The following is a 13,223-nucleotide window of genomic DNA, read 5'->3' as shown; positions in this document are numbered from 1 at the left end:
CGTAGTAATTTTCCACTGACTTTTATAGAATTTAGGCAGCCATACTAACTGGAAATGGAAAAATACTGGTAAAACTCGAGCTCTCCAAATCTGGCCAATGAAAAAGGAGGTTTTATACCCATTGTAGTCCAATGGGTAGTAATTGCATCTTAATTTAGAAATTCTAACCTCTTCGAATCGCGCTCGTTATGTCTTATTGGTGGAGTACGTGATTATGATAACACGTGAATTTTCACTGTGGAAACTATTTGTGAAATTCAAGTACAGCTTTCAAATATCAGTTGAGATTTTAATTAAAGTGTGTAATAGTAAACTAAATTCAAAGTAAGTTTTGCGAGTGATATTTCCAAAAATTGTCTTTGTATTAATTTAAATATTTTGTTTTAAGCTGAATATAAAAAGTTCGTCAGAAACAAGAATAATTGGAAAATTTAATTGAATTTGGAAGGAAAATTTAGTCAGGTCAGATTAAGTGCATTTATCGCTGGAAAATATGAGTTAATAAAGGCTTATTCAGGCTAATCTAGGGTCATCTTTACTAATCTAGGCCTCACTACGCGCAACTGAGCTCAGGCTCACTCCGACAAGTGTTGGTAATTCTTCACGATAGAACAATCGTGTGGAAATACGGTCCAAGAGAATTCAGTCCTACGATATAGTTGTTGTCGTGGCTAACCACGGGCCAACTCGTCAAGCCAAGTTGTGAAGCGGAGAGCAATGTCTACAAAAACTCTCACTCAACAAATACAAATACAAAAAAATGTCTAACATAACTACACCGAATGTGCACCAAAATTGAAGGAAGTGTCGACCAAACCACAAATGTGCATGGCCGGCAACACTGTTTAAAAAGAATAAAGAAAAGTTCAAAATCATGAAATTTGGGCGGTAGAGAAAAATAAAATACTTTGCAAGAAAGGAATACTCTTCAATTGTAGTCTAGTTTTTCATTGAGGGTTCATAATTATGTCGTAGCTGGCAACACTGCTTGTGAAAAAAAAACAATATTTTAAATTTTCTGCACGTTGTTTAAGTCGAATCTTAAGCAAAGTTTACTTATGCTTTTTGTTCACATTGCGTTCGATAAAGCGAAACAATCTCTTTGCAATTCAGTTGTATATGAGTCTACTTTTCATCTAGGAGATGAACAATACAATGGCCTACTGTTCCTACCAGATAAAACAGTGCTGAAAAGTTCTACTTTTCAGTACTTCTAACGTTGCAGAAAAGTAGCACTCTTGAGGCTTGACACATTGTTTTCATTTTTCGGACATTAGCTTGCTGTAAAAATATTGGCCCAAAGTCACCCTTATGGACCAATGTCACCCCGCACGACGGTAGTTCAAATGTTATGCCGATGGAAGAGTGAAAATTTGTGACAGTCCTGTGTGAACAGTATCATAGCCTATGTGATTGAAAACTCTGAGATACTACACGTGGATGTTTATCCATGAGGGCTGCCATCTGTTTCTAGAAATAATCCAACTAGAACGGCATTTTTTGTAATTGCGTCGTATTTATCCAACTCGGCAAGCCTCGTTGGATAAATGTACAACTCGTGCTGAAAAAATCATCATTTTGTAACTAGTAGCGTAAATAACTATTTTACGCTGGCAACACTGATAAAATGGTACGAATAAGCTAAATACAGTCAGGTATCCTATAAGACACGTGGTTGGGGGGCGTTATAGGAGACCCAGGGGTTATGGGGTTTCCTCAGTTTCATTCAATTATTTAGTTAGCATCTAAACAGATAATGCGGCATTCACAAATTACATAACGTACTAGGGGGAGGGGAGCAGTAGGCTCAAGCGTTACGGCACATACAAAAATTTGAAATTTTTCATGCCCAAAGCGTTACGGAGGGAGGGGGTTCAAAAATTCCCAATTTGAGCGTTACTTAATAAATGGACGCTGTCTGAATCAACAATATCCCGCTTCAATAGCAGGGTTGGGAAAAAAATCTGAAATTCATTCTACAGTAGCCAAACAAAGCCAATCGCAGTCAGCGAAGCCAGTGAAACTCACGCCTCCCGCTGCTGTAGGCAAAGAGCCTTGAAAATTACAAAACACCCGTTGCTAAGGGCAACCCAAAATTACTGTAGAAAAATGTTCTATTTCCCGCTGCATTTCCCGCATTTAGACCCTTCAATGACACTCACGATTTAGAAAATTCATTCACCCAACATAGGCTACTTGATGAGATTCACGTTTTTAAACTACTGTACTGGGAAAGCCACGTGATTTTCGCGAAATTCAAGCCTACTACTATTACCATTCCCAGCACTGTTCAATAGTCGGTTTGTGGCCGCATCTCTCCATCCTCGGTTCTGCCCCACGCTCGCCAAATCGATACGCACTTATCCGCCCTTTTAGCTCGCTGTGCTCCACGCCTTCCTGACCAACCGAACCCGAGCGAACACCATCTTTGTAGTATTGATGTCCGGCATTCTTGCAACATGTCCTGTCCATCGTATCCTTCCAGCTTTGGCCACTTTCTGGATACTGGGTTCGCCGTAGAGTGGTGTGAGCTCGTGGTTCATCCTTCGCCGCACACCGTTTTCCTGCACACCGCCGAAAATCGTCCTAAGCACCCGACGTTCGAAGACTCCAAGTGCTTACAGGTCCTCCTCGAGCATCGTCCATGTTTCATGCCCGTAGAGGACTAGGGGGGCTGGGGGCAAGAAGGACACCTTAAGATATATAGGTTCAAATCATGGTTGATTAGCACAATTTTTGAAGATTATTCCAGTGTAGGGCAAGCTCAGCTCTTGTTCTAAATGATGTTATCGATAGATTTCAAAAATATAAGAAACACATGATGATTTGAGATTTTTGAAAATGTCCCTTCTTATGAGGTTTTTAAACGAGGCACGGGGTAAGAGTGCCACTCGTATGGGGCAAGAAGACCACCAGAGCAAAATGCCACAAATTTTGTATATTATTATTTCCCCGCCTAAACGATACATTCTAGAGTAAGTATAGATAAAAATTGAGGGATAATTGTTGACTTATAGTTAAACAGTAATTTTACGAAATTAATTTAGTTTTCATCTTATTTGACTGTAACAATAATAGTAAACATTTTAAGAAACCATCTTGAATGTCCAAGATGGTTTATTTTGATTTTATTTAGTAGGAATCATTGATTGAATGCAATATTAAACAAGAAAAATAAAAGTTCATTTGATTTTATATGAGAAAATTGCGGTGTCCCTCTTGCCCCATAAGACATACTGTTATTATATATGTAAAATTTAATGTCAAAAGGACTTTTTCGAAAAAAAAAATCCTCACAGCTATATTAAACAATTGAAAATCATCAATGCTGTGCGGAAAAATCAATATGTTTTGTATTTATTGGGAGTCAAACCTTGTTTTCCAGTCTTACATTCTTATAATATTTCGCATATTTTGCGTTGGTGAGTTAAAGACATTTTTCTAATTTTTTGTACTTAACATTTTTAACTGTAATATTTACACAACCCTCAATTAGTACTCAATTTATACTTATCCTGCGTAAAACATCAAAAAATTGATTTGAACTACGTGAAATTAGAGGTGGCACTCTTGCCCCGGGTGTCCTTCTTGCCCCATGTCCCCCCCCTGGCCTTATGAGCGTTTTCTATATGGTACATTTGGTGCGGGTGTGAATCTTTTTTGGCCGCAGCTTCTTCTGCAGGACACGCTTTCACTGATGATGCGCCTTCGTATTTCACGACTAACACTATTGTCAGCCGTCAGCATAGCATGTACTTTGTCTTGGGCCCATTCACCACCAGTACAACTTTTGCTGCCTCGCGTTTCAGGCGGGTGTACAGGTCTGTCACTTTTTCAAATGTTCGGCCGATAATGTCCATATCATCCGCGAAGCAAACAAATTGACCGAATCTTCCATCGTCGCACTTATCAGTCTCGTGAGCTTCCCGGGAAAACTGTTCTCGTCCAAGATTTTCCATACGAGGTCGTACTATCGTATGCCGCCTTGAAATCTATGGCGATGCGTTGGGACCTGGTATTCACGGAATTTTTGGAGGATTTGCTGTACAGTAAATATCTGGTCCGTTGTCGATCGGCCGTCAACAAAGCCGCCTTGAAAACTTCCCACGAACTCGTTTACTATAGGTGACAGGCGACGGAATCTGGGATAATACTTTGTAGGCTGCTTTTAGAATGGTGATCGCTCGGAAGTTCTCACAAGCTAACTTGTCGCCTTTCTTGTAGATGGGGCATATTACCCCTTCCTTCCACTCCTTCGGTAGCTGTTCTGTTTCTGCCTATCAGCAGGTGCAGACAAATGGCCAGCCTCTCTGGGCCCATCTTTATGAGTCCAGCTCCGATACCATCCTTACCAGCAGCTTTATTGTTCTTGATCTGCTGACTGGCATCCTTAACCTCCCTCAATGTGGGGGCTGGTTCGTTTCCATCGCCGGCAGTACTGACGAAGGCATTTCCTCCGTTGTCCCGACCTTCATTGCCAGTGCTCTCAGTCGTAGCAATTGCGGGATGCGTTGAGCTTCTAATAGAACTTACACGTTTCTTGAGACCGGCATAGCTGTTCCATCTCTGCGCACCCGGTCTCCTCCAGGCGGCATTCTTTCTCCCGAAAGAGGCCAGTCTTCTGTTGTCGTTTCCGTTTGCAACGTTCCACGTTCTGCCGGGTCTCCTGCTGTAGTTTGGCCGCCCGCGCTGCATTCTTCTCCTCCAGAATCCACCTACATTCCTCATCGAACCAATCGTTCCGTTGACTCCGTCCCACGTACCCGACGTTGCTCTCAGCTGCATCGTTGATGGCTGCTTTCACTGTTCTCCAGCAGTCCTCAAAAGGGGCTTCATCCAGCTAACCCTCTTCCGGTAATACAGCCTCAAGGTGCTGCGCGTGCGCAGTTACGACATCCGGTTGCTTAAGCCGCTTTAGGTCATACCGGGGTCCTGACATCGATAATGTTGGAGAAATCCTGTCCGCAATGTACAGGAATCGACTGTGATGGAGGTTATGTTTTTGGGTTTTCGGCTTTCAGTCTCTAGGGATCATAAACGGATTTCCGTTCTACACCTGACGTTTCGGTCACATTTATTGTGCCTTTTTCGAAGGATCTACAAATGAACAATTAGTACGAAGCATAAAACATTAACATAAACACAATCTTACAGACAACGATCACTCCGTTCACTCGTTTCATGTATGTCTTAAACATAATTGTACGTCGGGCCATAACTATAACGAAACACATGATCATAGGGTATCAGTTTGTGAAGGAGGTGTTAAGAAACTCACGTGTTTCGAGTTCCCTTCTTCTACGCTGGATCATTGCATCACCAACAATCACCAATTTCTATTAGACAGGGTACAAGTATTGGATTCCACTAGCAAGAAACCAAATTTAGCCATATTAGAGTCATGCCACATCTTGAACACACCACACACTGTCAACAAGCGTACCGATACCGATAACTTGAGCGGCACGTACGCTGGTGTGTTACACACTGCCAAAACGATACAACACACAACACGTAGAACAACAGAAAGAGATAACACACAATAGTATTATAGCTATAACGACACACACATGAAATTGATATCTGGCGCGGAAGTGACGGTAGTGAATTATCGTAGGAGGTACACCAAAATTCAACCGGTAGATTTGAAACGAGCGTAGAAGAAGGGAACTCGAAACACGTGAGTTTCTTAACACCTCCTTCACAAACTGATACCCTATGATCATGTGTTTCGTTATAGTTATGGTATGACGTACAATTATGTTTAAGACATATGTACATGAAACGAGTGAACGGAGTGATCGTTGTCTGTAAGATTGTGTTTATGTTAATGTTTTATGCTTCGTACTAATTCTTCATTTGTAGATCCTTCGAAAAAGGCACAATAAATGTGACCGAAACGTCGGGTGTAGAACGGAAATCCGTTTATGATCCCTAGAGACTGAAAGCCGAAAACCCAAAAACATGAAATCCTGTCCATCAATCAGAACGTGCTCGATTTGTGATTTGTCTGCTGTGGTGATCTCCAGGTGTATCGGTATGGAAGGCTGTGCTGGAAATAGGTGCTACGAATGGCCATATTCTTGGAGGCAGCAAAATCTATCAGTCGTAGGCCGTTTTTGTTCGTCAGCTGATGGGCTCTGAACTTTCCAATCGTCGGTCTGAACTCCTCCTCCTCCTGGCCAACCTGAGCGTTTAGATCTACTATGATGATTTTGACGTCGTGACTTGGGCAGCTGTCGTACTCGTCTTCGCGCTGCGCGTAGAAAACGTCTGTATCTTCGTCAGTGCTTCCGGAGTGAGGGCTCTGCATGTTTATTATGCTGAAGTTGAAGAACCAGCCTTTGATACTCAACTTGAACATTCTCTCATTGATCGGCCACCATCCCATCACGCGCCTCTGCATATCACCCATCACTATACATAAAAGCTGTTCCCAGCTCATGTGTATTGCCGCATCTATGGTGGATGGTATGGTCACCTCTAAACGTTCATACCATTGATCCCTTCCAACTCACTTCCTTCAACGCTACGATGCCGAATTCGCAGTTCTCCAGTATATAGGCGAGTATGCATGTGCTCCCGATGAAGTCGAGCTTGCAGTCTTTCTCTGGCACTCGGACGATGATCAGCCGCTCCTAACATGGAGTACAGACGCTCCAGGTTTGCAGAAGCAAAACAAAAGCAAACCCCCCCCCCTTTCCTTTCATCATATAACTAGAGTTCTCACCGAAGTTGGTTACCCGATCTTCCCTAAGGTTACTCGTACCCCGGCCCCGAGGAGGGACCAGTATAAAACTCCAATACTTTTTAGTAAAAAAATTCACCGGTTATAGCTGGTGTTTCTTTACTCGATAGGCGAACTGTGTTAATGAATCATGTAGCTGTTGAATCTCGAGTATTCCAATTTCTAGCTATGATCTATGCTGAACTTGAAACACTTTGGATAAGGCATGGAAACTCCAGCTCTGCAAGTAACACGATTATGAATTGAAAAAGATTGAATAATCTCTATTTTCAAACGCATCTTTCAATGTTTGCTGACTTCTTTTCATTTAGTTTTCGTTTACACACGTCTTGCACTGAAATTATATTGAAGTTGAAAGTCTATAATGTTAAATGTGAGTGTTCAAGTTTACCTAGTTATCTACATTATTATGCTATTCATTCGCGATTTATAATAATATAAAATTGGCTCCGTAATGTTTTGTTGCATTTGAGCCTATAAAATATAAGTTCAATGAGAAAAACCTTCGGCGAAATGCAATAAAAGTTTGTCGTTAGCAGCCTTTGAGCATGATTAACGATATTGGAATACCTCTTTAATCTACTTGAACTATTACTTTTGGTGGTTGCGACTCAAAAAGGACGTAACTCTAAATTTAGTCAATTTCTGTTTGTAGGTACCTAAGAATCTGCACTGGGCTACTGCAAGCCAAGAGCTCCTTCAACTTAAAAGCATGACCTCACTCAATTCTGTTTGCATTGCAGCGAAATAGGATTTTTAGTCCACCCTCTATTAGCAGGAAAATTGATTGATTCCACGAGTATCAAATTAGGAGCAACAACGAAATCCTTTTAATTTATACATCCATATCACACTGCAATATGCAAGTAAAGCCAGTACCAGCCAATCCGGACACCGGAATCGGAGCGCATAAACATTGACCAGCCCACGATACGATGACGATGATTGATGACCAATTAACTGTAAAGCATGCCGAGTGATATTTACCTTCGTTCGCGTGTGTTCTACTTCGGGTCTCGCTCTCGGATGATAATTCCCGCTCGAGTGCAGCATAAAAGAGCAGCAATGGCACATATACAGTTTTTATCGGAATACAACATGCTCGCACGATCGAACCAGCGAACGCGGCCAGCATTATTGATAAGTATATATAGGGAGGTACCGTAAAACGGAGTAACTTTGATAGTGTGGGATCCACAACTTGCCGAATTGAATAAAATTATTCCAGTTAATCAGCTAAGAGAAACGAATGCAAGAGTAAAAAGTAGGTGTTGGCAGGACACTTTCTGTCAGGGTTATTTTTTATAAATCGAGAATGAAAAATAGATGAGGTTATAGCATAAAAAACGCTTAAAAACAATCCCAACAACAAAAATTCTTAGCGAGTTACTCCGTTTCACGGTACAAACAAAACCGTATGCGTGAGTATGATTCGTGTTGAGTCCCTCGCACTCACGGGAATGATATGATTTTATGGATACAGTTGGCAAACTCGTTCCACTAAACAATCACCTGCTAGACGCTTTTTGGGGTATAGGTTTAATCAATACGGCAAAAGTTGGGGAGGAAGAGAAAATTTAAAATTTGTCCCGTTGCTTCTTTTACCGATCTGCCCGACGCATCCATACATGGAATCGGTAAGATAGTAGTGGAAAGTGATACCGACCGATGTCAAATGCAGCACTACGCTTCAATCGAATATGGAATGTGTGTCGTAGCGTTGATTTGAATGCTAATCAATTGGGTGAGGAATTGGGAGTTCAAATTAATTTATGTTTCGTTGGAATTAGAAACGACGTTAATCTCTGAGCGTTGTTGATGTAGAAGCATCGTTGTACGATTTCGATGTACAGGTCGGACTCGATTATCCGGAGTATCGATTTTTTTTTATTCCGGATAATCGAATCCTCCGGATAATCGAATCACTAAGAAAAAAAATTGGAATCTTCGATAAAAGAACTTAAATATTATGTTTTTTTGTTGTTTCGTTTATATGATGCGGTGGTGTAGCCAGAAATTATTTCTAGGAACAGTAGGGGTCTTTACAAGAAAACAAATTTTTTGACCAGCATACACAAAAAAACACTTTTTCAAATCCCCCTTTTCTTAAATACGTTCAAAACTGCAAAACCATTCATACCAAATTATCTCAGATTTATGCATAAAAATTGAAAAACAAGAACATCAAAAACCAAATTCCGGATAATCGAGTCTAAAATTCCGGATAATTGAATCCCGGATAATTGAGTCTCCGGATAATCGAGTCCGACCTGTAATCTAAGAAAGCCTTTTCGGATATGCTTTCTTTACTCTTTCAAAATATTTTTTTATGTAGATGAAGAACCGAATTTTATACTATACCATTTAATTCCACTGGAGTTTGTATCCTTTGACAGATACGCGCATTTCGATCTCAACTTATGTCAGCAAAAATTTGACTTCGTCACTTTATGTCTTAGTTTTAAGAATTTTGTCATTGGGGTGACCATTTTACCTGTCGACTAATAATAAATAAATAAATAAATAAACTGTAAGGCCGTCTTCAGTGTCGTGTACTAGACTCGACTTTTCTCAAGCTTTCAAAATTCGACTTCTAATATTCCCACATGAATTAGATTTGAAACCTTCTAGTAGGTTTATGTGATGACTTCGAATAAATAAAGGAAATGAAGGCTTAGTTTTGTCCATGGAAAAAACAATCGGAATTGAAAAACTTGAAAACTGTTGGAATTCACAAAAAATGCAATCAAAATTTGAAATGATTTTATCCAGTAACTAACAGATATATTAACGCTTGCCATTAAGAACAAGCTTTAAATCTTTAAACACATTTCAAGGCCGACCATGTTGTATGCTATACATATATAGACTAGCTGATGCAATATGAAGAAAAAGGCTCTACAAACGACTCAAAATTAAATTTTGTAGATAATTATGATACTGCATTTCTGGTATAGTGCCCATAAAACTATAGAAGTCTCATGTTTGCTGAATTTACCGTACTTTCTTTGCAGGGAAGCAGAATTCACGTACAAAATTATGTTTTAAACTTGGATTTCAATATGAGGAGTTGTAGGAGTTTTTTGTACCCTCTTTCTCCCTTGACGAAAATTATGATATAATAGACAATAATCCAGATTTCACCAAACACTAAATCATAGTTTATGAAAAACTCCTCGACTATGCTGGGTTGTAGTTTTTTTTATTATAACTAGATTTGCGAAAACTTTGTATTTGAAATACTTTGAATCGGGAATTGGAAAGCTGCGGTCAAATTCCATACCAATCAGAGCATTAGAGCCCTGAGATCCAAGCCACCCAACTTGACCATTTTGTATGAAATAAGATTTGGTTAAGAAATCTGTCTAAAAATCCATCATCCATTGACTTTTTCACAATTTCAATTTTTTAATTTTTTTTTTATTTGGACACAAATTTGTCAAAAACATCTCAAAATAGTTCGTTAGGATTTTTTGTTAAAGGTTCTCTACAAACAGATAAAGAACTACATTATTATCACGTATGGTAGAAGCACAGGTTTTGGCCATAGCGCCAATTATAGTAATTGTGGATTATAAACAGTTTTACACAGAAAATTAGCATGAAACATTTCAGTGCTATTGTTAATTATACTTATCGTTTCCTGGTGAGTTGCAATCTTGGTGGCAATGATGATGTCGAGCTACACGATAAGTGTTCATCTGCAACAACCAGACAGCTCACCAAATCCACCCCGAAGTGGATCGTGATGAGTTATTGAGTTGAAAGAGAGTGAAAGAAGGAAGCCACAAAAGTCTGTTTTAACAGCTCTACACAGCGATATTTGTTTTGGCAGCTCTACACAGTGATATTTTCAATTCTGAATCACCGCAAAAAAAATATGTTTAGGGAATCAAAATCCTTTTGAGAGAGATTATTATAATTACTTGTAAATATTGATACAGCATAATTCATGTATTTAAATATCAAATAACAAACATATCTAGGGTGCCGGTACCAATGGTTGTAATGTACCAGTAGATTGGACTATGGAATAAAACGTACATTTTTTGATAAAAACGACATGTGTTATTTTTTGGTGGATAGATCGCCTCTAGTTTAGTCGATTTGCCAAATTTCAGCTTTTTATTTCATCAAAAAGTCATATAAATAATTAAGTTTACGCAAAAAATTTGCTCCCTTGCACCAATAGTTGCCGTCGTGTTCCAGTAGTGGATCAACGGATGGAAGCAGTTTTTAAAATGGATGTATTAAAATGAAGAAAAGTCCCAGAGATGTTCTTAATGCTTCATTCGAAAGATATTAGTTGCTGTTCGAAGAGAAAAATGTTAAACCTGTGTAAAAATTTGCCTTTTTGTTCAAAATTCCTTGTGTAATTTCCGAACGTCTACTATTGGAGCACTAGCGCAACTACTGGAACACGTGTACCAATAGTGGCTCAAGCGATTTTATGTTAAAAAATTAGTTTTATCACTCTTTTTATATTTTTTCCATATAGTAGAGCTTGAAATATTTCTGTTGACGCCAAAAGATCTCTGTTAAGGCTTTTCGTTATTTTGTTATGAATTTTTATAGCTTAGGTAGTCCACTAATGGCACCGGCACCCTATATCCTAGAAAACTCATGAGAATGGTGTTTTACTCTTTGAATTGTTATTGAATTTGGATGTGCTTAAATTCACCTGGATAAAGATTTATAAATAAAATTTATTATTGATGTAACGAGCTGTGTCTATAGTGAAATTTAATGCTACACAAGAAATAAATTTGAATCAAAGCAAAATATACTACTCCAGAAATTACTCTAGAATTCTTTGTTGGGAATTTATCCCGGGTTTCTTCCTTATATCAATCATGAATCCTTACAATTATCTCTGGGATTGTTTTGGAAATCTTGAGATTATTTATGATTTTTCTCTAAGTTCTTCTGGAAATCACATAATCCTTCCAGATGTCGCTTTTGAATTCATTTAAAGAAAAAAAAAATCGTTACCAGTACTTTATTATTTCAGTCTTTCAGATATCCCATTGTGATTCTTCTGAACATCTTTTTGGAATTTTTTCAGAAATCTGTATGTGATTTTGCATGTTCTCCTTATTACTTTTGAAATCATGGAAACTCTTCTTCTTCTTCTCTTCTTTCTGGCGTTACGTCCCAACTGGGACAAAGCCTGCTTCTCAGATTAGTGTTCTTATGAGCACTTCCACAGTTATTAAACTGAGAGCTTTCTTTGCCGATTGACCATTTTTGCATGTGTATATCGTGTGGCAGGTACGAAGATACTCTATGCCCTGGGAATCGAGAAAATTTCCTTTACGAAAAGATCCTCGACCAGCAGGATTCGAACCCACGACCCTCAGCATGGTCATGCTGAATAGCTGCGCGTTTACCGCTACGGCTATCTGGGCCCCTCATGGAAATTAAATTCTTCGAATTTTTTTCGGAAATACTATGGAAGATTCTGCCAAAAATCCTGATGCAATTCTTCTGAATATTTTTAGACGATTTTGCCAAAAAAAAGTACTAGAAATTACTACTAGAAATCCTTCGCGAATTCCTCCGAAAATAACACTGATTTTTTTCGGAAATACTTCTGGGATTCTTATGAGAATGCCTCTGGTATTCTTCCGGAAATCACCTAAGATGCTTTCGGAAAGCCTTTTGAATACTTTCGAGGATGCTTCCGAAAATCTTTATGTAATATTTCTAGAAATTCCACTGAGATTTATACGTCAATATCTTTGAAATACTTCTGGCACTTTTCCAAAAAACCTGTTGGAATTCTTCCGAAAAACCTTCTGGGATTCTTTCGGAAATCTTTCTGAGGATCCTTTAAATCTTTTCTACTGGATGTATTTTTCAGGATTCCTGCAGAAATTCTCCCCGAATTACTTCTAGGATCCAAGAGCATCCTGAATTTTTCAAGAAACTCTTTCGGATTCTTTCGGAAATTTTTCTGAAATACCCCCATATTTCTTTCTGTTATCCTGCTGGAAGGCTTCAAAATATCTTTGGCAGATTCTTCCAGAAATTTTGCGGGATTTTTTTTTCAAATATTCCTGCTGGGATTCTTCCGTAAATTCTGCAGAGATTCATCTGAAAATACGACTTGAGTTTTTCCGGATATCATTCAAGCGTTTAAGAATTCTACCAGAAGTTTTAGTGAGATTCAACCGTAAATCGTTCTGGTATTTTTTCCAGAAAATGCATTGAGATTCCTCGGAAAACTATCAAGGATTCTTAAAAACTTCCTTCTGACAATTCTTCTGGAAATTGCTTTGGGATTATAGAAGGACTTCCGGAAGAATCCCAGGTCGATTTACAGAAGAATCACAGAGAAATCACTAAAATATTATAAGGGAGATTTCTGAAGCAATTATTCAAGGATTTTCGTAAATATCTAAAACAATCCCATGAGAATTCAAAATGGATTTTGAATGTTTTTTACAGTGATATCCAAAAGAATCCAAGAAGT

Source organism: Aedes aegypti, chromosome 3 (assembly GCF_002204515.2).
Source record: "Aedes aegypti strain LVP_AGWG chromosome 3, AaegL5.0 Primary Assembly, whole genome shotgun sequence".
Lineage (NCBI taxonomy): Eukaryota > Metazoa > Arthropoda > Insecta > Diptera > Culicidae > Aedes > Aedes aegypti.
This window is presented reverse-complemented; position numbering follows the sequence as displayed.